The sequence below is a fragment of the Microcebus murinus genome, chromosome 1 (assembly GCF_040939455.1).
Source record: "Microcebus murinus isolate Inina chromosome 1, M.murinus_Inina_mat1.0, whole genome shotgun sequence".
In the NCBI taxonomy this organism is placed as follows: Eukaryota; Metazoa; Chordata; class Mammalia; order Primates; family Cheirogaleidae; genus Microcebus; species Microcebus murinus.
In genome coordinates, this window is record NC_134104.1 from 88,378,023 (window position 1) to 88,402,969 (window position 24,947).

The following is a 24,947-nucleotide window of genomic DNA, read 5'->3' on the forward strand; positions in this document are numbered from 1 at the left end:
ATGGCCCCTAGCCATCCTCCCCACACAGCTGAAATATCCCTTTTAAGATTCCCCCAACCCAATCTGAGACAGCAAGCACTTCACATTTTTTTTGCAAGACCTGTGGCAAACCTGGGTTTAGGGTGTCACCTGGTGCCAAAAAAAGAGGCAATGATCTTGAGCTAAGGGTATGCAACTTGCACAGAACCCCTAGACAGACATATTCTAGAAAGACCAAACCAAGCCAGACAGCAAAGACTGGAATAAATAACTAAGCCTTCAGTTTGAACACACAGATGCATTTTCATAAGAAACAAGAGCAAACAGTGGACCATGCCTCCCCAGATGGACAAAAAAGAAGTTGGTGATTGATCCTAAGAAGATTGCAATGTATTAGCTCTCAGATCAAGAATTCAAACAGAAGTTTTGAGGATACTTAGTAAACTCCAAGATAATACAGAAAATCAATTCAGAAATTTAACATAAATTGAAATAATAAAATAAAACAGAAATCCTAGAGCTGAGAAATAAAATAGCCGAACTGAAAAATGCATTAGGGAGCAACAACAGAATTGGTCAGGCAGAAGAAACGATCAGTGAGCTCAAATACAGGCTATTTGAAAATAAAGAGCCAGAGGAGGGAAAAAAAGGAAAAAAAAAAAAAAAAGATTTCTAATTTACTTTCTATTTACATGAACTCTCTTAAATTTTAATAGGATATTTAAATTTAATGACATGAATGACTAGTTACAAAGGTAATTTGTAAGACTATAGGCAGTAAAAGAATGTGTCAAATGTAATACCTAATATAAGTTATTTATTTATTTTGTTTATAGTGTATCTCCCCTAAAGTAGAATGTGAGCTCCATGAGTGTAAGAATGTTTTTCTGTTTAGTTCACCATTTTAGTCTAAGAACTTAGAACTGAGCCTAGCATCATAAATACTGTTGATGAAATTAATGAATTAATCTAACTTTAAATTCTTGTCAATTTGCACTATTAATCCTATCTCCCCATATCTCCATACTCTTTGTATCTCACTAAGGAAAATTGTATCCTTATTTTAAATAACTCAGAATTAACACAAATTCTATAAACATCTTGATTGTTTAGTTGCAATGGAATCTTCATAAAAACATGCCCCTGACTTAACTAATCTGAATCATAGCATGAACATATGTTCATTCTCTACTGAATTTTTATCAGCCATTTTTCCCAGAGATTCCCATCTTGATGTCTAAATCATTTATCTTATATTATTTCAAGGAGTAAGAATATATGATCAGAGAAACAAAATCAACAAAAGGAAAATATCAAAGTATGAAAGAATATGATGAAAAATAATAGAGTGAAGGATAAATGCAAACACAAAACTGAACCAGAAAAACTATTTACAAAAGCATATCAACATGTATGCCCATGACATGGATATTAGTGTTTCAAGATCTGGATCATGCAAAACATTTCTACAAAAGAATACAATATGAAAATAAAAGATAAAAGGTAGATGCCACCTTAAATATTTAGCATATCAAGCTGCTAGTCAAAGGTATACAAACTTTGGAGGAAAGCAAGTCAATATTTGTCCAGGAAAGATAGAGTTAAGAATGAAATGCTCTGATCCTTGATTAAGCACATCCTACATCAACATATTGGGCACTTACTAAGGTAAATGATTATGGAACTGATGCTCAAAGATATTAATGTACCCGAGGTTATGAAATTCCAGAAACAATACTAGATTAGAACCCATTTGTATCTGATTCCAAAGCCCACTCATGCGATTCAGAAAACAATACCTTCTCTCTGCTATAGGTCAAAGCAAAAGCTTTTACAGTCAAATGATAAAGATAACTAAGGGGGAAAAAGGATTGTCATACTATGTTACCTATAGGTCCAGAAATAGTCATGCTTTTATTTGCCTTAATAGCTCAATTTGGGACCTCAATAACTGGTAAACTCCTATTCTTCTTTAGAAACTGAATTCAGGTGCCTCTCTTTGTTACAGCTTCATTGACCATTACGAGATAGTGTTTACTGCCCTAACTTTGCAAACCTAGCAGGAGAGGTTGAAAGAAAATCTCTTCTAGTAGCCTGGCAACAAACTGCTACAGGAGGCATCAGAGTGGTCCATTAGTCTTCCAAACATTTAATGAGAATGCTGTAAGGCCAAGCTCTCAATCTGCTGGATACTAGGAAAACTGAGTTAAAAGCCACAAGTTCTCCCTTTAATGAATTTTAGATAGAGTTGAGGAGACAGATGGTAATGGGCTGCAATGGCTCATTGATATTAGAGAATGATATCAGACAGTGCAGCCTTGGGCATGGGGCAAGGCAGGGTGGGAATCAGGGCCAATAAAATATCCAGTGCTAGGACAGACATGGTAACGGTGAGGTTAGAAGCATGTAGTAGCATGCAGATGCATAGTTAGCTTGGGGAGATGCTGAGAGCAGGTAGCAGGACCTCAATCTCTTCAGTTAGGCTCAGGGTCCATCCTCTGTCAAGCCCAATAGATACTCATTTGCCAACTAGAGAACAACGATATAAGAATGAGGCCTCAGAAGCCAAGTAGAAGTCAAATGTTACTAACTTGTGGCATCCTAAAATACCAGAACTCTATCAGTTCTGAATTTTATATCATTGTGCTCTGAGGAAGTGAGGGTAAGACCTAGGGACATGCACTTTGGGAAAGAACTGCAGAGGTTGGGAGTTATGAGGTGCCAACATAAGGGTAAAAAATAAATTTTACATTCATTATACTTCTAAGAATTTGTTTGCAAACCTGCCAAGTCTTGAGCTGAAACAAAAAAGCTGAACGATTTGTGACAAAAGATTACAAGTATTCAAAATATGTGAATAATATAATGATCTTAAAAGAAAATTACCTATGTTGATGGTAAAGAAAAGAGGAGAGGGGAGGGGAAGATTGGACAGGACCCAGTAAAGGATAGAAAAGAAGAGGAGAAAAAATAAAAAGGGGACTATGGTAGAGAGAAGAAAAAGAAAGACAAAGAGAGAGAAAAAAGAAAAGAAAACATCTCTAACCTCCTCTTTTTTAAGTTGTCTGTAAACCACTGCATTTTCCTGCCTCCAAATTTAGCAAACTGGCCTGGGGAGATGGGAGAGGAAAAAGGTATTCTCAGGATTCCTTCATTGTGGCCAAACAGAGTTGATCATACAGTGTGATGTTCATGCACATTCTTGATAACTATGTGACATACAATAGATGTTTGCTGAAGGACATGACAATCTACAAAACTAAACACATGAATAGATCTATACACAGATAAAGTTATCCCAATAATACAATGTTAAATTCTAGAAATTCTAGTTCACCAAATTCCTCTAGCAAAAAAAAAATGTATTTCCTGTACATTGTTAGTGATAAAATACACAGATTTTAGTCATTTCATATTTTAAATTGCATACTTAAATAAACTTATGTAAATATTAAATAGAAACTCAGTGTTTGGACTTCAGGGTGCCTTTCTGTGAAGCTTGGGTTTACCATTTCCAAGATAAATAAACTCAACCACAATAATCACATCTAATAATAACTAATATTCACTTTAATCATGTATATTTACTGTTTTTTAGGCTCTGTGCCAGACAATTTATGTATATTATTGCAATGTTCCAATGGTAGAGATATCCTTACCTTCCTTTACAAATAGATAAATACAGAAATTGAGACATAGAGAAGCTAAATAGCTTGATGACAGAGCTGGAATTTACATGTAGGTTTCTCAGACTATAAGCTTTTGCTCTAAAGCTCTCCATTTTCTGACACCACTACAATATACTGCCTTTTGCTCTGCTATACTCAACAGTATCCTATACTCGTATAAAGCTTAATAGTATATAAAATGCCTTTCAGACTTTGACTTACTTGATCGTTATAACTACTCTATGAAACAGGCAAGAATCCATTGTCTTTCCCACTGTTTAGGTAAAAACATCAAGACTCAGCCAGGTTAAGCAGCCTCCAACAATCATTAACACATGGCGAAGTTAGAACTTATCTACATCAACTTATATCTATGTCATTCAAGTTCAAGTGCAATGTACTATCCACTGCACTGAGGTTTTTTCCATCCTACTTTTTCTGGGAACCAGCAAGATATGTCTTCATACTGCTAAACTACTTGTTGAGAAATTTAAAAATAAGGATCAGAGAAAGACATAATGCCTGCTGGTTGCCTTAAATTATCCCCCCTTCCTACTTCCTGCCATCTTAGATTTAAATAGCAATCCCTATATAATAGGGAGCTGTAAATTTGCCTATTTTGCACTTGACAAAGGAAGTTTTTGCTAAAAGCATTGCTTGAAGGTCCAGAATCTAACCATATACCATTGAGTTACTATAATTATTTGGAGGAATGTTAAATCTAAGTATTTGAAATCATGCCTTAATCACAATTAGTGTGAAAAACAAATGTGGTTTTCAAAACACTCCTAACGTTCTGACTTTGCTTGATAAACATTGAAACAAAGACCAAAGAAACAGTTTGCTCACTTTGCAGTTTCCTCCTTTTTACTCCCTTGTCTTCTTCTGTAGCTTATTGTGAGTTCTCTTTTAATTTATTAGTTTAGGGGTTTCAGGTGGACTGCTTTGATGGCACTATTCAAATCTTTGGGCCTCTCTACCACTCTGTCCCAGGATTTCCATCCAGATTTCTTGTTTCCTGTTTGTCTTTGGGGGCTCTCCACCCTGTTGAGCCTTCTTAACACAACTCACTTCACCCCTTGTGATCCTGCTGCTCCAAATATGACTTCCAAAGTGAGATGTTGCTTCCCAAATCCTCCTTCCTTTCTCTCCCCAAAGACATCAATGTGCAGTTCCTTTTCTTTTCAAGGTTCAAGGGTTTTACTGTTAATACTATTTAATAGTATTTAACCACAGGGGGGAACAAAATGGGGAAGACGAAACTAACCATGGCAAAGTTGTACATCATACAACGTAGTTCTAATTTCTTAACTAAAGTTATGAGGTGGCAAATGGAAGCCTCCGTGTACCCTCTGCTAAACAAAGCATAGAAGTGGGTCTCAGAAGACTACTAATAAAGGGCCACTGACCCCTTAAGTCCATTGGTATCCTAGCTCCATGAGGATTGCTCCACCAGTCCAATTCCAATATAACCATTTCATCATTCCTGAGCAGGAGACAGGTCCTCTACTCACCCTGCCCCCTGCCCAGCTTTTTGTATACTACCAAGAAGAGTGCTATATAATAAATATATCCTTTCTCACGCTCAAATCAGTGTTCAGGCATCCCCTCTCTCTTTCTCCTAAGCCAGTGATACAGCTACCAGTTTGTTGCCAGACATTGCTCGAGATGATGAGGTGTGAGGAATAATCATTTCAGGTCCTATACATGCCCCTCTCCTCCATGGGCTTCCAGTCCTGTCCCTGTATGTCACACATCCCAATACGACATAGCAGGTTGGAAAATTGCTGCAGATCCTTTCCTCAGTGATGGTCCCTCTTTTTAGACTGAGAAATATTATGTTTTAAATTAAAATAAAACAGAAAGATGATAGATAGATAGATAGATAAAACAAAAAAATAAAAAGGGCCAGGTGCAGTGGTTTATGACTATAATCCTAGCACTTTGAAGGCTGAGGTGGGAGGAACCCTGGAGGTCAAGAGACCAGACTAAGCAACAAGTGAAACCCTGTCTCTACAAAAAAAAAAAAAACTAGTCAGAGGTGGTGGTGCACACCTGTAGTTCCAGCTACTGAGGAGGCTGAGAAAGGAGGATGCCTTGAGCCCAGGAGTTTGGGACTTCAGTGAACTATGATGACACCACTGTACTCTAGCCCAGGCAACAGAGCAAGACATTGTCAATAAATAAATAAATATGCTCTTCCTTGCCTTAGAGGCAAATTTGTATTCTTAATAAATCCCACAGGTGGAAGGACATTTGATCATAGTCACATTGCATTCCCAACTACCTTCCCCAATCACTTCCCTCACAAATGGATTAGGGATGAGCAGTCTGTGAGGGGAGCAGGTTGGCCAAGGTGACCAATGCAGAAAGAGAGTGAAAGACTCTTATTTAAAAAAAAAAAAAAAAAGGATAAATACTACTACCAGAGAGTCAGGTGCAACTAACCTTCGCTCTCATTTTCTCCTTTCCATCTGTATCACAAATCATAATTAATCAAATGCTTTCCTGAAGAATGATTGTTAGATGGAAACGGACCTATGGAGGCATTTGTTGTTAGCATTACGCACTACAGACCTTAATGTCATCAGGTTAACAAAGTATCATTACATGAGCCAACACAGATCTTTTTATTTTATAGAATCCTGTCTTGCGATTGAGTGTCATGGGATTTATCTGTGATGCTTTGACATGGTATCTTCAAAGCTGAGGTTGGGGTGGGCTGAGAAGTATTGAAAATATAGCATTTTTTTCAAAAAATTATAGCAATTCCATCTTTCCAATGTTTTTATGATTTGCATTACAGTTGGTCAAGATAAAACAAGAGAAGAGCTAGAAATCTCCTCTCTAAGAGCGGACAGTTGGAATCAATATATTTTCCTGAATTATTTTATAAGAGTGGTAATTAAGAGAGTTTCACTCAGGACTGTATGCATTTGACTGTTTCTTCATGAATTAAGGTCAGTGCTGGTAAAGACACATTACCTTCTATTTTTCTTTTGGTGTTCTGATTTTCTCTTCCCGATTATGGAGCTCAAAGGCAAGCTTACCTGATATACTTACAGCAACCTTGGTTCTAATGCTTTACAACAATTACCTGTGCAAATACATGTGCACATTGTGTGTGTGTGTGTGTGTGTGTGTGTGTCAGAGAGAAAGATGGGAAGTGGGAGAGAGAAAGAGAAGGAAAGAGAGAGTGAGATAAAGAATGTATTTGAGCACTGGCATGTGCATCTGAAGAGTTTTATTCTTCATTCTTCATTTTATTTTTGGTAGCATCATTAACATTACAAACACAGTAAACTGGCATAGGTTTCAAACATACAAACTTGTTAACAGTATTCTGCAAAGGGACAATGTCAGGATCAGAGAGAATACCTCTTCTTCCAAATACAATTTTACATTTTGAAATATGATTTACTTTCTGGATTTCAGCCAAGCAATTACCATTCATAAATATTTCAAGTGGGAGAAATGAAGTGGTTGCTACTAGTCCCATAATTTGGAATTGCTACTCACATATTTTACAAATAATCTATTTTTCTGCCATTCTTTTAAAGAAAATACAATAAAATCTTAATATTTCTGTATTTCAAGCCTTATTGTCAGCTCTGCTGATGCTTAGGACAAAACTGTGTAAGTGGCTCCCTCTTGTGCTGCCACTAGTGTTAGTTTTTTAAATTCACAACTACAGACGTCACCCAGATTAGGAGTGAAAGGTAAGTAGAAGTCCTCAGGGCCTGCTTTCCTAGAAATGTCTCTTGGGATACAATTCCACATGGAGTAAGAATAGATAAGGGGTGAGATTTGGGGTGGAGAGGAGAAAGATAGACATTCAATATCTTCCTTGCCCTTGTTCCTTCACTTTGTATATACCAAAGGAAATTGCAAAAAGTAAAAGAAAAGTCATGCTCACTAAACCCTGGCTAATATACCCCATTCTTGTTACTGAATACTAATGACCTAAGACAGTACTTAAGTACTACTTCTAATGGACCTCAACACGACCATCAGTCACCAGCCCAGCACTCCACTTGACCTGTGGCCTACATAGCAGTGATTAGAGCGAAAGTAGGATCATAAAAAGTCTGTTCCAAGTGGCAACTGAAGGCTCTGGAACAGCAGTTCTGAATAGCAGCAGTGGAGGAAGCTGGCAAAATCTTCTGTGGCTGTGATCCATAGTTGTCTCTAATGACCACGCTTTCGATATAAGTCTAACCCACAAACAGCCAAGGTTTGAAATTCAGGCTCCAACAGGAAATGATATGACTCCTAGGTCAGTCACCACAGTGTAAAGCCACGATGATTAGTTTATGGCAATCTGTAGGCCCTCCCACATTGATCTTGTCCTCTTCTCTGCCCAAAACGGCAGCACATCTTCCCTGCTATATTTCTCTTAAGCACAGCACAGCCTCCACCACCAGCCAGAATGTTAATGCATTATCACTCTGTACACTGAGAAAACAAGTGACCATATGTAGCCTATGCCAGCGGAGCTGTAACTGTGAAGAACAATGGCTCTGAGTCAACAACAGAATTAAACTACTCCCTCTTGTGAAGCTCTTCTGAATATTTTAAGTGTTGCCTTGAAAGTGTGGGATTATGTGCAAGCATAAACATTAGCTTAATGCAATTTTTTTTTGGTACAGAATATGCCAGAGTTTAAAAATCAGAATTAAAATGTAGAAAATAACTTTGGGATAAATTTATTTTTTTTCATGTGTGATTAAAACATGATTGAAGTGGCATACTTTATGTATAATTAAAGCTGCTTTGTAATTAAGAGATTTAAGCATGTATAGAAAATGATACAGCTTAGTTTGGAGATTTTACAAAGGCGCCTATTAAACACTCACTCCCTAGCAAGCCTATGACTCAAATGTTTTCACATCCTAACACTGATAGAGTTCCTGGATTTTTTTTAAAGCTGCCGATTTCACCATTTCTAAATACTTTATCCCTCCTTCCATGTGCTAGTGAAATAAAAACAGCCCTATCTTCCCTGCATTAGCCAAAACAGGAATGTAGAATACTATATATCTTAACTTCAAAAGCTCCAGGTTAAAAAAGAAGAATCATCAAAATTCAAGGCAGTGTTTGACTTCACTGTGCCTAGCACTACGTCTGACCTAGTACTTAGAAAATATGTGATAAATGGCTATTAGTAGGTGAGCACAGTGTGCTCGTGTACACCTGGGCAGTGTTAGCACAATAATACAAACACTTTTAAACACTTTTCAGATGTCAATCAAAAGTGCAATAATATATTATCTTGTTTAATCCTATAACAGCCCTATGCTTCTTTGGAGTATTGAAGAAGACTGGTGAGGAAATGACATTCAAAATTAGAATACCAGGTCTATTGCTAGAATATTTTTTACAGATAGAAAAACTAAATCAAAGAAAGATAAAGGCTACACAGGATCATGCATGTTAGTATTAACTTAGCAGCAGTACCACCAACTGAGCTAAAGAATGAAGCAGAACAAGTTTGTTTTCCATAGTCTTGCTTATTTTTTCCAGCCCCTTTCCCATGCCCCAATTATTCAATCTCCCACTTTTCCCAAGGACTGATTTTTAACCTCTCTATAGATCCCTAAAACATCCTCCTAGTAAGCCTTCTAGTAAGCATCTGGCATGAAACTAGTCTTGATCTCACTGAATGATGTTGGTTTAAATTGATCTTCCTGGCCTTCCTCATCAATACCTGTCCTTTTTGTGTTTCATTCTTTTTCCAAGTATCACATAGGGGAGGGAAACATTCAGACAAACTGATTTATACAAGGCGGTTGGTTGCTGAAAAGATGCCATGTAAGAGAAGTTGTTGACTGACTACAGGCATAGAAACAGGGAAAAAGAAATAATATTCATGAGGATAAGCAAAACAGTATACAGACAGGCGGGTACTGGATTTATTTTCCTGGTGGCCAGGAACACATTTTTCCAGTGTCATCTTTTTTTTTTCCCTTTCTCATCTATGGTATGTAATATGAATAACTATTCGAAGAAAAGGTCTTGTTTCTTCCTATGCTTTCTCATATCAGGCATTCACCTGTAATTTTCAACTAAATCAGATAGATATACATTTACATACATACACCTATGTGACTGTTTTGCAAGCTTAAGTGTAGCAGGAGAAACAAGAGATATTGCAATCTCAGAGATGCTCTTTTTACTCTATTTCTTTGATAAATTATTACATATCTGGTGATCGTGTCTTCTTTCTGCCCTATAGTAACATCACTCCACTCTCTTGTTCTTCTAAGGTTTGTATGGTAGAAAGAGTGCCCCATGAGGAGAGGCTGTTCTGTGAAATCTCATGCTTCTTTGGAGTTTTACAGAAGACTGGTGAGGAAACGACATTTAAAAATAGAATACCAGGACCAGTCCCAGTGTCTTTTTGACTGGCAGTGTTGTAACGCATCTATTTGTGAGAAATTATGGCCAAATTTATGTAATTCTATAGAAAACATGCTAATGCTCTTCCGACTGATTCCCTCTCTAATCCCCAGATGCTGGTTATTCTAGCCACTGACTCCCAGAATGAGCTGCTGTTTTTATGGAGAGTGGATTTAAGGAGAGTCAGGAGGGACATGTTGATTTCATGCACAATTTAATAGAAACAGAAGAATATATTTCACTTGAAATTGCACCTCTCACACCTTAGAAATGTTACAATTTTTTAAGTGGTGGTGAGTATGATCACTGGATGTTAAAAGACAGATTGGCACCAATAAAGTCTCTCCCCTTACACAAATAGGGTATTTTGTCTTGAAATCAGCAAAACTGAAAGGACTGCTTGGTGTACTGTGTTGAAAAGGAGCATAGGAAAGAAGACATATTGTGTGAGGCAGAGCGTTTCTAGTACTTCCTTGGGAGAGAGTGCTCAGGTTAGAAACCCATGTGTAGGCAGGCTTGTGATAAGAAGAATATCTTCATTTGATGACAAGTAATCATATGATCTCAAATTTATTTTGCATCAACCAGTTATATGCATAAACATATGCTCAGAAAGTTTTATTTTCCATTTTAAATAATTTAATTTATTTTCTAGTAGAAATCAACTTCTTATGATAAGAGTAACATGAACTAATTTTTCTGAGGGCCATTTTTCAGAATAAATACATAATTGATATTTCCAATCTCCAGAGGTCCTAGGCAAAAATACTGAACAAAGAATAAGATGTTATAATTTCAATAAGCATCTCTCTTTCCTTTCTACAAGAGTATTTCTCAATGTGTGAGAGTGTGTGTTTATGTTTACTTTTGAAAAATTCTAGCATGGCCAGTTGCCTCTGCTATATATCTTAGTCTTAATTTTTGTTGCTTTTATTCAAGCAATGCTTTGCTCCCTCTTCTCCATTAATTCATATCCCAATCTCCATCAAGTAATACCTCTTCCACTAAATCTCCCTGAAAATATAACTTTCTTTTCTATCAGTTCTGGCAATTATTGCCTGTACTTCTAGACTTCTAATTGTAATATAATCATGGTAATTTATAAATAAAATACATGTTGCTTATATATGTATTACTGTCCTGTATATAAAATTTATGAATGAAAGCATTATGTGAAGACCAAAATGTTTGGGTCTGAACTTTACCACTGTATAAATCAGGCAAATCATTTATTTTCTCTGTCCTTCAGTTTTGTCACATGTAAACTTAAAAAATAGGCCTATAATTATCTAAAACCAACTATGGCCCTTCCAGCTTTTCAGCTGAAAAGACCACTGGAAATTTATTGAATATTTTAGAAATTAATTATTCATTTTTATACAATATTTTACAGAACTCTTGAAGTCAAAAATTGTGACTTTTCCCTTTTTGTCATAAAAAAGTGATTATAATATGAATATAATCTCAGAACCCTATTTAATGGTCTAAGATTCTAAGCCATTAAATAATATTCTCCATCCTAAAAACTAGTATCTTGAATATTTCTCTTATGAACAAAATGACTCAAGTAGAGGAGTAAAACAATGTAATTAATAATTCAATAAAATCTACTTGCAGCAATATTATCTCTATATTATATGCTTTTTGATACTTTAATTGTATTAAAAGGGAACATCAGTAATATCCAGCCAAAATAAAAATAAAGGATGATTTTCTTTACGCCTTGTAAATCAACTTGCCTGTTTTAGCAAAGCAGGTAGGTGAGAAGCAACACAGTATTTTCTCTGACTGTGCAACAATGAGAGAAAGGAGAGTGGCACACCTCTGGAGAGCTTGTTATTCATCAGAAAGTAAGTGCCCAGCTTTCTGACCACTTAAGAGCAGTAGCAATTTTCAAATACAATACAGGGAAGAAACATTGTTGTCTGTGGAATTGCACAGTAAGAACTGTCAAGATATATCCACAAATAGTAGCATCTGACTGATCCAACCATAGATTTCTCTTTCTTTTATCATATATATATATGTATTTTTTTAAATAAGTGGTATGTGGTTCAGTAATGATAAAATTAAAGAGGGAAACTTCATTTTTACCTGCCAATTTTCTCTTGCTTTTTACTCATAACTTTCTTTTTAAGCAGAACATTTATATATAGTGATAGTTAATTCCGTGTACAAGTTTTCTTTGTTCTTGGTGGAAAATGCATTTTCTTCTTGCCTCTTCCCACTTTCATATCCTTTATTTGATTGTGATTTATTCAGTAATCTTTCTCATCCGGTATGTTTTAGAAGAGTTCCTAAATCCTAACTCTGTTCTGTCGAACCTTCTGCATTGCTTTTAGTTATTTTAAAGAACAAATAAGATATGCATAAGTCTCCCAAAACATGTAAAATATTAGAGCCATACATTATACAATAAATCTAAAGTTGTATAGTAATATATTATACATTTTAAGTACATCAGCTTAAAGTACATTTCTGTACTACTTTATATTTATATAATACCAGCTTAAAGTATGTAAATATATTATTATGAATATTCTTTATTTCTGATTATCTTTATCCAAAACAGATTTTAGATCCAGAAAACCCATTTAATTTTAATTAGTCCTACCATACATTTTAAATGCAGAAATCACAGCCCAGAGAGGAGAAGGGAATTACAGGCAGTGACACAGATAGTTATTACAGGAGTCAGCTCCACAGACAAACGTCTCTGATTCCTGGTCTAGTTTTGTTTGTTTGTTTATTTGTTTGTTTTCATCCTGCCTCTATTTCCTTCTGGAAGGCTAGCCACATTTTATATATTTCATAATGAGAAGGCAAGTAGAAAATTAAAAGGGATAGAATTAGATTCTAATCATACTCTCTAAGATTTATTTAGTAATTTATTTTCCAAATTCTCTTATCCAAATACTTGGGATTAATTAAATAGTTCAGTTAATTAATGATCATTATTGCATTAGTTTGTTTTAAAATGAGGATATGTATATCATTAACGTTGCCATATCTAGTTGACTCTGATACCTTTAACATCTCTGAAATCAGGATGCATTTTATAATTCCACATGGCCAAGCAGTAGTGGAGACATAGTTGCCACAGACTATGTATGTAAAAATTGTTTGCATTCCTTTTGGCATGACCAGACAAACACCACTCCTGATATTTCAGGACAATTTAAGGAATATGAGTCCTGGTTGTCATCTGAAAATCTTCTGTTGTCACATTCTAGTAAAATCAGCAAAACACCAGCATCAAATCATTCAGAAAGTATCAGCTGCTTGGAATGAAATTCTGAAGACAATCACTGAGGCCTCTTAAGAAATGGGCATCAACAACACATATAGATTATTGTGTGGGAAAACATGGTTGTGGGTACTGAGTCGAGAAAGCATTCAGAAGAGTGATATTCTGAATAAGATGAAGCTTTTTGAATTCTTAAACTAATGCATTTTGCTAATATTGTATACTTATTAAGCACGTACAGGATTGATATATGATAAAATCTATATCTATTTAAGTCTAAAGTTGTTCTTTATAGTAGTATAAAATAAAAATTCTAAGTCCAGGAAAGCACGATGGAATTATTTAATTGCGGTATTTCTTCTTTTTGCAGCATATGAAATATGATGCCTCCTGTAATCAGTGCTCCTTAGTTTTGATGAAATATGGTATATTAAATATGATGAAACATTTTCTCAATGCTGTGAGCCATATTTATTTTACAATGAATTTGGTGAAGTACAAGGTACTGCCCAGGTCCAGATGAAAGAAGTCAGGTAGATGCTTAGAAAACATACTTCCCTGATGGTCACCACTTGATGGAGTGCCCACTAAAATGTGGATCTATTTAAAACTCTATTTTACTACATTTCCACTTCCAAATTTATCTTCCATTAAAGAAAAAGGAAAAGCATCTGTTTCTGACCCTAAACACAGATGGAGTTACTAATTATTATTTTAAGTTTGATTGAAAACTCAGTTCCCCCGGAGGCGAGGAACACAGTTCAGAGGTGGTTGCTGTGGTGCAAACAGCTTTAAGGCATGGAGCCTGAAAATAGGGCACTGGCAATGGAATGACGAGAGGCTCTGAAAGCACATTCTAAAATGCTGAAGGTGAACCGAGAAGAAAAGAGAGCCAATGTCCACCACAAAAGTTGCTTTGAAACAGAGAGAGAGAGAGAGAGAGAGAGATCACACTCATTCCTTTCCAAGTTCATGGTTCTTTTACACTATGGCTTTGGTGTTAAGCTTATTTGTTCCTTTATACCAACGAAAAAAATGTTGGGTAGCAATGAGGTTGTTAGAATTCTAAGACTAGAGGGAAAAAATTGAGACACAATTGATATTTGTTCATAAAGCTATATAAGCATAATGAGTTCAGCTTATTTATACTTTCTCTCACCTACACTGCCTTAGTTTCCAATCTGTCTGAAAATTACACCATGTGCCTCCATCAAAATGACTCAAGTACTGCTGGTATCTCCTTTCCCTGAAATCCTACTGCACTGTATTATACCTATTGCACCTCTCATACTATAAACTCAGCAGTTTATGGAGCATGATATCATCTAATTTACAAACATACATTCATTCAAGAAAAGACATTTATTGAGTAATGTGTGACAGCGCCCACTTGTTTGTAAATGTATTTATCATATTCTTCTTCCTTTTAAAAACTAATTTGAAGCAACTTATGACAAAAATACCCCAAACAATCAACTCAGGAAACAAATTTAAAGTTTAAAAATGGATTCTAGTAATAAGGCAGGGTAAAAGAATATGATTAAGACCATCGTTTCCAACTGAGCACAAAATTGGCTCTGAGTTCCCATGAAGTCAGGCGAAAGAATGGAAATAAAGCCTTCCTTGTTTAAAATAAGAGTCATAATGTTCAATGAGAGAGATACTCACTGGTATGTGAGCTGAAAATTAGATCCCTCTCCTCCACCTTCCAAGTAAATAAACCATTATCAAAAACAGAGTAGTTTTTATTTGGGCATGGCTGATATCAAGTCCTTCTTCAAGAGAGTAACTCATCAAAGGGTTTAGTCATTTCTCATACTATCCCTAAATTATGATGGTGAGATCATGTGACAAACATAGATGAGGACATGTGACCATTTGGCAAGAAGGATATGTTCTGATTTAACCATGGTTCATTTAATATGATAATATAGGTATAAATTAACAAGGTAGGGTTTTTAATTTAGACATGTAATGTGGCATAATTTAGTGTTTGCAATTCTATGCAGAACATTGCTACATTTTCCAATTCTCCAGTTACTATTAAAATAAACCAACAACTCTGCAACATCATAAAAGCATGCATTCCACATCAGAAGCATGCAGCTTAATATATATGTATATATACATACATACATATATAATTTATACTCATGGATTCAAAGATTAATTATTTCTTGAGCATTTAATTTTCATTTAGGCATTGCATATTGTAAGAAATTTGAGAAAGACAGTCATTTTGTTTGTGGAACTCCCTATCAGGTGCCCTCAGTTCTAGCTATTGCCTCCTTCCTTCCAGTTAACAGACCTCTAATTTGAAGTGTGAGGCAGCCATGTGCAAAGGTAAAGCAGACCTCTCCTCTAGTCCCCAAAGGACCAACCATGATCAGTCAAAACCAACAACTTAATGCATTGTCTCTTTGCCAGTTATTAGGTAGGAGTGAAATGTGGTAGAAGTTTAGTCAAACAGGCATAAAGGGAAGTTCACTGACAGCTCTGGGAAAAGTCTTATTCTTGATAAAAAGAGATATTTCCATGAGTGGGATGAAGACTGTTTTCTCCTTTTTGCTTTGAGTGGGGCTGTGTGAAGAGGTGATGGTTGGCCCTTTGATAGCTATGTTGTTTATCTTAATTCAAGGTGGGCAGTCAAGAGATTTACAGTGAAGTTGTACCAGAGCCAGGGTATCCTTGGACTGCTGAGTTAGCCAACCCTGGATCAGCACACTTCTAGAATCCTTGTTCTGTGAGATAGGGAATGTCTTTTTAGTTAAAGTCTTTAATTGGGCACTCTGTCACCTGCAGGCAAATGCTTCCTAACAGACGCCATCTTTTATGTTTTTATATTCTATAGAGTTGAGCAAAAATTGTCATTCAAAAAACTTACAGGGAATAAAAGACAAGGTAAGAGGGAAAAAGTTATAATCAATCAGACAAAATCATTGGCTATCCATAGCAGTGTGAATATATTTTTGTAAGGCAGAATTCTTCTCTATAATAGAATCCAATAATACTCATTACCACATTGAGGTAGATAACTGAGCAACCCAACTTAAAATTACTATAATTCATGCTAACATATCTGTACAGGAAACTATTATTCTACCTAATGCCATCACTAGCATGTGATACATTTCTAAATATGAGCATTGGAAAGGAGTATTAAAACAACAGTTCTGCATTTTTATCTTCTTTGACATTTCTCACATGATTGACCACTATCTAATTTGTAGGCATCAATAGCAAACTCTATTGCTTTACTCAGTAGATTGGAGAAGATGGGGTGCCATGTGAACAGAAAAATGTTAGGAAGAGCAAGATGCCTCCATACTGCCCAATTATTTTTGAGGTAAAATATCATGCAAAGGGGGAAAAATCACAGTGTTATCATAGCTATTTTATCAGCATTTAACATGTGAAAAAAATTACATCTACCCTCTTTTATAACTGTTCATTTTGTCTTTACTTTTTCTCCTTTCTGAATTATTTAAGTGAATTTTACATATTCATTTACTCTGCCATCCTGGGAAACACTACTAGTTTTCAAACCCAAATCCATTTCCCATTCTTTTTTCTTGCAGATTCTGATTTTGTTCTGGGTAGCAATATGCAACACTAAAAATATATCTCGCAACCTCCCAGGTACCCAGAAGTGGCCATCTGACACAGTCTGGCAATGAGAATAGAAGGCTATGGGGAGGATTTCTATACCACAAAACAGACACACTGCTCAGAGAAGTTTTGTTTGGCCTCTTCCTCTCCTCCTTCTTCCCTTTCCTCTTTTTTTATCTAATAGTGGGTCCCCTACTATTTATTAAGCAAAAACCAAACAGATGTTCATCACCACCACAAAGAAAAAACAGAAAGTAGGAAATGGTGAATTTCCTTCCTTCTGATTCCAGAGCCAGGGTTCTCAACGGTAGGCAATTTTACCTCTCAGAGACATTTGGCAATGTCTGGAGGTATCTGGGTAGTCAGGACTAGGTAGGAGGGTGGGGTGGGGGTGCTACTGGCATCTGGTGGGTAGAGACTAGGGATGCTGCTGAACAACCTACAATGTACAATATACTCCCCCACAACCAAGGCAATCATTTCCAGCCTAAAATGACAACAGTGCCAAAACTGAGAAATCCTGACCTAGAATACTCTGTTATCTTTTTCCTCTCCTCCTTTGTACTTTGAAGGAGACAAGAGGTTGGAGGCACAGCACTGACCTTGTGACTATGAGAAGAAAAGTACCAAGGTGAAAAAGGAAGTCTGATTAAGCAACTGTCTTCTCCTGACTTTCTATTTTGTGAGATAAGGCCTTATTTGCTTAATTCACTGGTAGCCAAGTTTTCTGTTACTTCACAGGCAAATATTTTTTTAAGTAATACATTTATTATTCATTTACGCTCTACCTTGTGTTCAGACATGAAGCTAAGCATTCTGAATGAAATGACATGTTTTGTAACCTCTGGGCACTCATTATCCAGTGAGGAAGACAGCCACCAGGAGTGTGAAAGGTGAGCTACTCCTGATAGGAATAATGTGTCGTGGGAGCTTGGAGTAAGGATACAGGAAGGAACCAGGGTGGTGGAGGAAAGACCACCTCAAGGAACTCAAATGTTTTCCTATCCTATCATTGGTGTGTATGCGTGGAGGGCAGGGTGGCATGGGGGACAGATTCATGAAGAAAGCTTAGCACTAGCAAAACATGGAAGCCTAAAACGGTATGTAGTGTTGGGGAAAATAGTAAGAGCCTTGTGAATGGCTAAGAGTAAACTGGTGAGGAGTGCCAGGTGGAGGGTGTTTCTATCTAAACAGGGAAGTTGGGGAATACATTGTGGAAAGAGTTGGACGTCACTATGGTTGTGAACATCAGCATGCAGGCTATAAGGAACCATTAGCCATTGTTAATAAGTAATTCACAAGACCAGTTCTGCATTTGAGAGAGAGAGAGAGAGAAAACCTCTGGTGGACTAGACTTGAGTGATTCCATTTACAAATAATTAAAATATAACTCAGGAATTGTATCTTCCTATTTATAATTTAATAAGATGGAAAAAGGCATCAACCTTCACTTCAAAGAGAACTTTAAAATGTGGCAAAAGTATGTTGTTAAACTGTTGCAATTTTTAGCATTACTGTTAATTCCAATTGTGTTTTGCTTACAAAAACTACAAATTAAAATTAGGTAATTCCTGAAATAATTTCTTTGTGTAAAAATAAAAAAAGAATACTAGAGAAAAACCATCACTATGCTTTGTTAAAAATGTTGAAAAGTATTTGTTTTAACACATGGAAACCCAGAGAGATATTTCTTAATCATAGCTACATCTGTATTATATTGTTTCACAAAAAGTTGCCAATAACATTAAAATTTATGTGGAAAATTTTTCTAAACCTTCAGAGGCCTTAGATTTATACCTGTATCCTTTAGTTCTAGCTACTTAATTATTCCATTTGAAAAAACCTAAATAGCTAATTTAAGGAAATTTGAAGGGAAGGGTAGATCCTGCTATTATATAACCCTGTGAAAATAGTGTAAATGAAATAAAATATGAGAATTTCAGAGTTAGAAGAGACCTTGGACAGTGACTCAGAGACATCATCCAGAGATACATAGGGTCACCAAGCCTTCTAACAACCTACAAATGGGGCCAATGGCCTTGTCAATTTACCTTCTGTGAGCACATGTTCCACCTTCAACTTCAAAACAAACATATATATTTGAAAATATGTTATAACCAAATGTAAACAGAAATTTTCACAAAATAAAACTCCACTGAGGGAATAAAAGATTGACAGAAAGTACTTTGCAGGTGGAAGGAGGGAGACAACAGAAGGAAGGAACTAAAGAAGCTTTTCTTACCACACGCCACAGGAACTCTAGGATAGTCTGCTGAAAGATTGACTCCCTCAATTTCTGCTTATGTTAAGAGGATTGGAAAGACTAACTGTAGAATAGCAGGCTTACAGAAAACAGTTACTTCTTTTAATCAAACCATGTAATCAGAAGGCCTGAGTAATGATTAACTTCCACATTCTCTGTGAATCACTCAATCACTTGGCAGTGCAAATAGACTCAGATTCATTCTCTGCCAAGGGCACAGTAAACTTACTGTTTTCCACATTTAACATTTAATATTTTAAATACATGCATAGCCCTTGCTTCTGAGCTCATTTCAAAAAGCTAGTATTTGCTAGGTTGTAATGGCTGATAGAAATGCTGAGAAATCTTATAGGTTTTATATTCAAACATAGGTAGGTACACATACCTTTCCTCAGTGACATTTTTATATCTATGACCCTTTTAATAATTAAGCACAATTAATTTTTGAGAAATATATTAAGACCCTAATTTTCACATACAGCATGAGAAAATTTAAGCAAAAATAGTCTTCTGTGGGTTCAGTATATAAAAAGGAAAAATGAACATATTAACCACCTATAAAAATGCAGAGTAACAGATACAGGATTAATTATTTGAATTCATGTTTCCCAAGTCCTGCATGTATCACTATGGCCCTGGAAATGGAAAAAGAAATAATATAATGCCTTTGTGGAGGCCAACCCGTCACGACTTAGAATAATCACAAATGAATCAAATATTGGACACATAATATCCCTCATCTCTATAACAAGCAACCTCCTCTGGAATAAATTGTTCCCAATTCAAAATCTCGACCTAAAAATTTTTGAATTCACTGCAGGTGGTTTTTCATTTCTACTCACAAAGCATTGTGTTGAAGCAGGCAGGAGTCAGAGGAGAACGGTTTAAATGTTTGGACTACCTTCTCTCTTCCCCGGAGAGTTTATTGCCCAATAATGCATAATATATTAGTTGCTCAACGCGGGGGATCTAGGGAGTGACATCTTGACTTGAACCACGCAGATCTGAAAACCACTTCGCAGGCAACGGTGTGGGGAAGAAGAGCAACTTTCTTATCTCTGTCAAACTAAGAGGCGGAACCAACCCCAGAACTAGCCGGAGGGCCTGGGGACAGGAGAAGGCTGAGAGCAGCTCCTCTGCGCTCCGCCAAAGGTTCAGGCAAGGGTTTGCTTCTGGAGGCGGCATTGTTCCTCCATCTGCTCAGCCTCCGTGTTCCGCCAGGAAACCCTCCCCGCTTTCTCGTAATCTGTTCTTTCTTTCTTTTGTACCTCTCTGTCGATTTTCAGGCTCTTGGTCTCTGTGGTCCCAGGGCACAGTTCTAGAGTGAAAAGCTGCAGTGACTGGGCGCCGCTCTAAGGATTTGGAAGCGACTGCACTCACTCGTCCGCCTGGACTCGGGCAGCCTTCGCACAGCACACTCGCTTGCTCCCTTCTCTCCGGGTCTCTCCGGCTCGGACGGGCTCTCCCGGCCTATCACCCACTCCTGCTCGCCCTTCCCGCTGTGTCCCCCCACGCCAGCTCCGCTCTCGGCGCCGCTGCCCCGGCGCGCTCTCCGCGCCACGGCCGATGCTCAGCGCGCAGACTTGGCGCCCCCGCACGCCCACAGGCCGAGACGGGGGACTGAAGGGTCAAGCCGCGGCGGGGAGGCGGGGAGGAGCAGCCAGGAGAGCTGGGGCAAGTGGGGACCTGCGGGTGGGAGTGGGAGGAGGCGGGAGAGTGAGCCCAAGAAAAAAAGAAGATGCATCTGTTCTGCAAACGCCAATGAAGAAAGGACAGAGCGGGCAGGAGAGGAGTGGAGGAGAGAACGCCCACCAGGAGGGGTAGGCAAAACGGGCAATTTACAAAGTGCCAGGGCGAGAGATGCCGAGCGAAGAAGGAAGGAGGTTTAAGGGAGAGAAGAAAAAATAAGGGGAAGTTCCCACCTCTCCCCAAAGGTCGGGTCTGAAAAACGTATCTCCAGAACGGGGAAGTTAAACAGGGACTGGCCATGTTGTAAAGGGTGGATTGAAAAAGGAATTAAGTGTAATGTAGTTTTTTGTTGTTTTTTTTTTAAATCTACACTAGACTCAGCTTCATCTCGCTCAACTCTGGCAAATTACCCTCCAAGTAAAATGAATTGGCCTTATGAAGAAACGGAAGCTGAATTTCCTCCACGGCGGACTCCTCCTGAGGTACTGGTTTGTTTGCTGGTTATCTTTCTTAAAAAAAAAAAAAAAATGGGAGGTTCCAAAGAAACCATCCAGTTCATTAAAGTTCATTATTTTTTATTGCTTTTATTTTTATCAGAGGTTAGAGGACTTGACACCTAGAGATGTTCAAAACAGTTATCTAGGTAGCATTAAAAAAAAAAAAAGAACAAAATTGATTTCCTAAAAACGCTAAAAAGGAGGACTGGAAAACTCAGTTACTCGGCTGGGAAAGGGAGAAACGCATTTAAGCTCTAATAGACGATTACACATCCAGCACCCCCTCCCCCCAACAACCCAAAGGAATTGGGAAAGGGTTGAGTTTACAGAAGAGAGAGAGCAGGGCAGGGTTGGTGGAAGGTGGAGAAGGCGAGGGAGAGGCAGGGAGTAGGAAGTTGTCGGCGATCCCCGGGATTAAGATAAACGCCAGAGCTCGGCGGACGCAGGAAGCTCCCTTACCTTTCTCTCTAAGCCCCGTTTGCACCTGATCTGCAACCATAAATACTTCGTGGTGTTTAGTGTGCAGCCAAACGATGGCCGAATGTTAAACAATTCTTCACGCTCCCTCCCCTTTTTAAAAAACAGGCTCAAAAGAATGTTAATACTGTTCTCGTTATCCATGGGCTCCAAAACATTCCGCTTCGTCGAGAGGAGAGACGAAAACCAGGCGCTTGGGCACGCGTATATGTATTTATATATTATGTGGTCGGTATATAAACATATATACGTTTTCTGCATATAAATCCAAAGAGAAAAGCACCACAGATGCTTCTGAAAGCGGGAGGGGAGGGGGAAGAGCAAAACTTGGCAAGCCAAACGTATCCAAAGATTTCGTACCAGGAGCCACCTGCTTCAATATGTAGAATTCCCGAGAAGATTTAGAGGAAGAAGAAAAAAATTAAAAATGAAATACCCAAGACACACACTTGAAACTGGAAGACACCTATGAATAGTGGAAATGAAGAGGATGAGATCTCCCGATGCTACAGATCCTCAGCTAAGTGAGCAATCGTCTCCGAAAATCATAGGCGGGGAGGTGGCTGCAGATGCGTCCCCTGCTTCGGTCCCCGCCGCCGCCGCCGTTGCTACCTGTAGACACGCACACACACGCACACACTCGCGCGCGCACACACAGCAACCTCCTCTCTCTCCCTTCCGCCCCTCTCCGTGGCGTTGCCGGGTGCGGGAGTCTGTATCAAGCTAGACCCATCCTCCAGACCCGGTCCTGCCCCCTCAGAACTACGATTTCCTCCTCTGCCTACCCCCCTCTCCGCCTGGTTTATTGCACGGAACCCCCTCCCCAGCGCGCCCCTCCCCCGGGTCGGAGCCGCGATCGTGGCGGGGGTGGGTGGGCTTCGGGGGCGCGGGTCCGGCGGTGGCAGAGGTGGTGCTGGTGGTGGTCCCTCCCTCTACAAGTTCCCCCCTCCTCCTTCACTCCTCCCGCGGCAGCCTAGCATCCTCCGCCCGCAGCGCCCGCAGCGCCCGCGGTGGCAGGAGGGGTGAAGGGCCCCGGGCGTCACGTGTGACGTTCACCAAACCACTCCGAGGAGCGAGAGAGTGAACTGGCGCCGCCGGCAAGCCGCGCGAGGCCTCCGACGCACTGAGTTTCTCCAATCTCGGCGTTATTTTGCGCTCCCCTTCCAGGCGTTTCGTCTTGGTGACCCAGAGCTCGGAGTTGGAGACAACAGCCTGTCACTGTGCCTCTTCGTTTTTTTTCCCTCTTGGTAGATCTCCTGGCACCAAACACTCTCCTCTTCCCTGTCTCCTCTAGCTAGAGGCAGAGTCATCTCCGAATTGAAGCGTTGGCTGTCAGCCCCCTTGGTGGGAGTAGTGTAAATGCTACGCCACCGCCTTTGGCCTCTCCCTCCTGGCTGCGCCCACTTCTTCTGCCGCTGGATAGAGAATTTTTGAGAATTCATCATAGCTAATCACTGTTGGCTTTTGCGACGGGTGTGACTCACTGTAGCACATTGTTTACACCTACCTACCTCCTACTAGCCTCTCTGTGTAAATTTTTAAATGCAAGTGAGTTGGGGGCTAGAGCCCTGCTAACAGAACCACTAAATTAATTGATTGACATGTGTAATAATTATAGCAAAGAAAGAAAAATCCATGAGTAGGAAATCACTACCAGACGTAACACATAAACTAGAGAAATGTTTTGTCTTGCTGTTTAAGAGCTTGCTTCATATTTCTCAGTCTTATATATACTTTAATCTCTAAAATCAGGTAAAAGAAAGAAGCTTTAAAATAACCAACATTTGGAATGCAGTTGCCCTGAACTCATCTACTAATTAATAATAGTAAATAGGAAACCTAAGGTTCCACCATATCTGATCTGATTTAAAAAATAATTTTAAATATGACATATTCCTTTGGAATTCAATACCATGTTTCCTTGACACAGTTTTAGAGTGCAGTCTATTTTGTCATTTTTTTTTGTTTTATTTCTTAAATAAACCTTTAGGTGATATGTTAACAAATCCAATGGATTCCAATAATGCTTCCAAGAAAGTGAAATTTCATTCTACTGAAATATGTTATCTGATTTTTGCAACAAGTCTACCCTGACCGAGTTTGTCTAATTCAACAACCTAAAGCCTTTGACCAAAATTTTTTTGGAATTTCCTAGGAAAGTTGAGACACAAGTATCTATTCCAATATCAGTAAAAGTACCTAATTGAATCCTTTTAACTTTCATGAGAGTAAACAATTAAGATAATCTGATGTAGTATATAATTTTGACAACTGAGGAATCAAACTTTTTCAACACAAGTAAGAAGGATTATATAAAGTTATCCATTGTAACTTACATAATACGATGTTTAGTAAACTCTCTTGTATTAAAAGGCTAATGGCATTTGCTGAAGTTAATCAGAACCCTAAGGATAATAACTGAACATTTTTCATTTCCAATATTTGGTTTGATGGGATAAGATGAATTTTAGATAGATCTGTTGTGGGTTGTTTTTATTATTTTCATAGCTACACTTTATCAGCTGACATTATTACCTCATTTTTATGAGTTAGTCTTACAAAAAGCCCTAAAATTTTAACAAAATGAATTGTCACACGAATAGCATTTATCACAATCTGTAAATACAATCAAATGAGGCAAACTTCTCTTGCCCATTTTTATCCACTTTTCCAATCAACCCACCTCAAGGAAATAAAACCGTACCATACCATTAGATCTCAAAACCAAGTACACAGTAAGAAGTTTTACTTTTTATTTTATTCTTTTGTTGGTGTGCAGTTAAGAGCTGGACTCTAGAATCAAATTGCCTGAGTTTGAATCCTGAATTGGCACTTAATTTGTTATTGCTCGGTACATGGTACTTAGTCTCCTTAAACTTCAAATTCCATCTCTGCAAAATGGAGATAATAATGGTACCTACCTCATAGGATTATTGTAAGCATTATGCCAAATAATGCATGTAAAGTTCTTGGCATACAAGTTAAGTAAATCTTCAGTGTTTCTATTTTTATTATCTTTGGGATATGTTTTCTCTTCTGATTCAACCAGTACATATGTATATAGGGTCATTTGGGCTTAGTGCTAAAAATCGATCATGCTATTTGGTTGCAAAATATGA

General features: G+C 38.0%; 1 protein-coding gene and 1 long non-coding RNA gene across 5 annotated transcripts in view; one reads left to right on the plus strand and one right to left on the minus strand.

Annotated features, from left to right (window-relative positions):
* NLGN1 (neuroligin 1) overlaps positions 1-22,603 on the minus strand; it is an 837,921-nt gene extending 815,318 nt beyond the window's left edge. For 3 of the 4 annotated variants that reach the window (XM_076003790.1, XM_076003785.1, XM_020286328.2), the window contains exon 1: positions 21,811-22,603. The gene's annotated coding sequence lies outside the window, so the exon portion shown is untranslated. Of the gene's footprint in view, positions 1-20,007; positions 20,457-21,810 lie in introns of those variants that run through there. The other variant, XM_020286327.2, reaches the window with a different exon arrangement.
* The window catches only part of LOC105855436 (uncharacterized), a 67,289-nt gene continuing 63,189 nt past the window's right edge, over positions 20,848-24,947 (plus strand). Inside the window, exons 1-2 of the long non-coding RNA XR_001146617.3 lie at positions 20,848-20,985; positions 21,230-21,336. This is a non-coding gene — a long non-coding RNA (uncharacterized LOC105855436). The remainder of the gene's footprint in view (positions 20,986-21,229; positions 21,337-24,947) is intronic.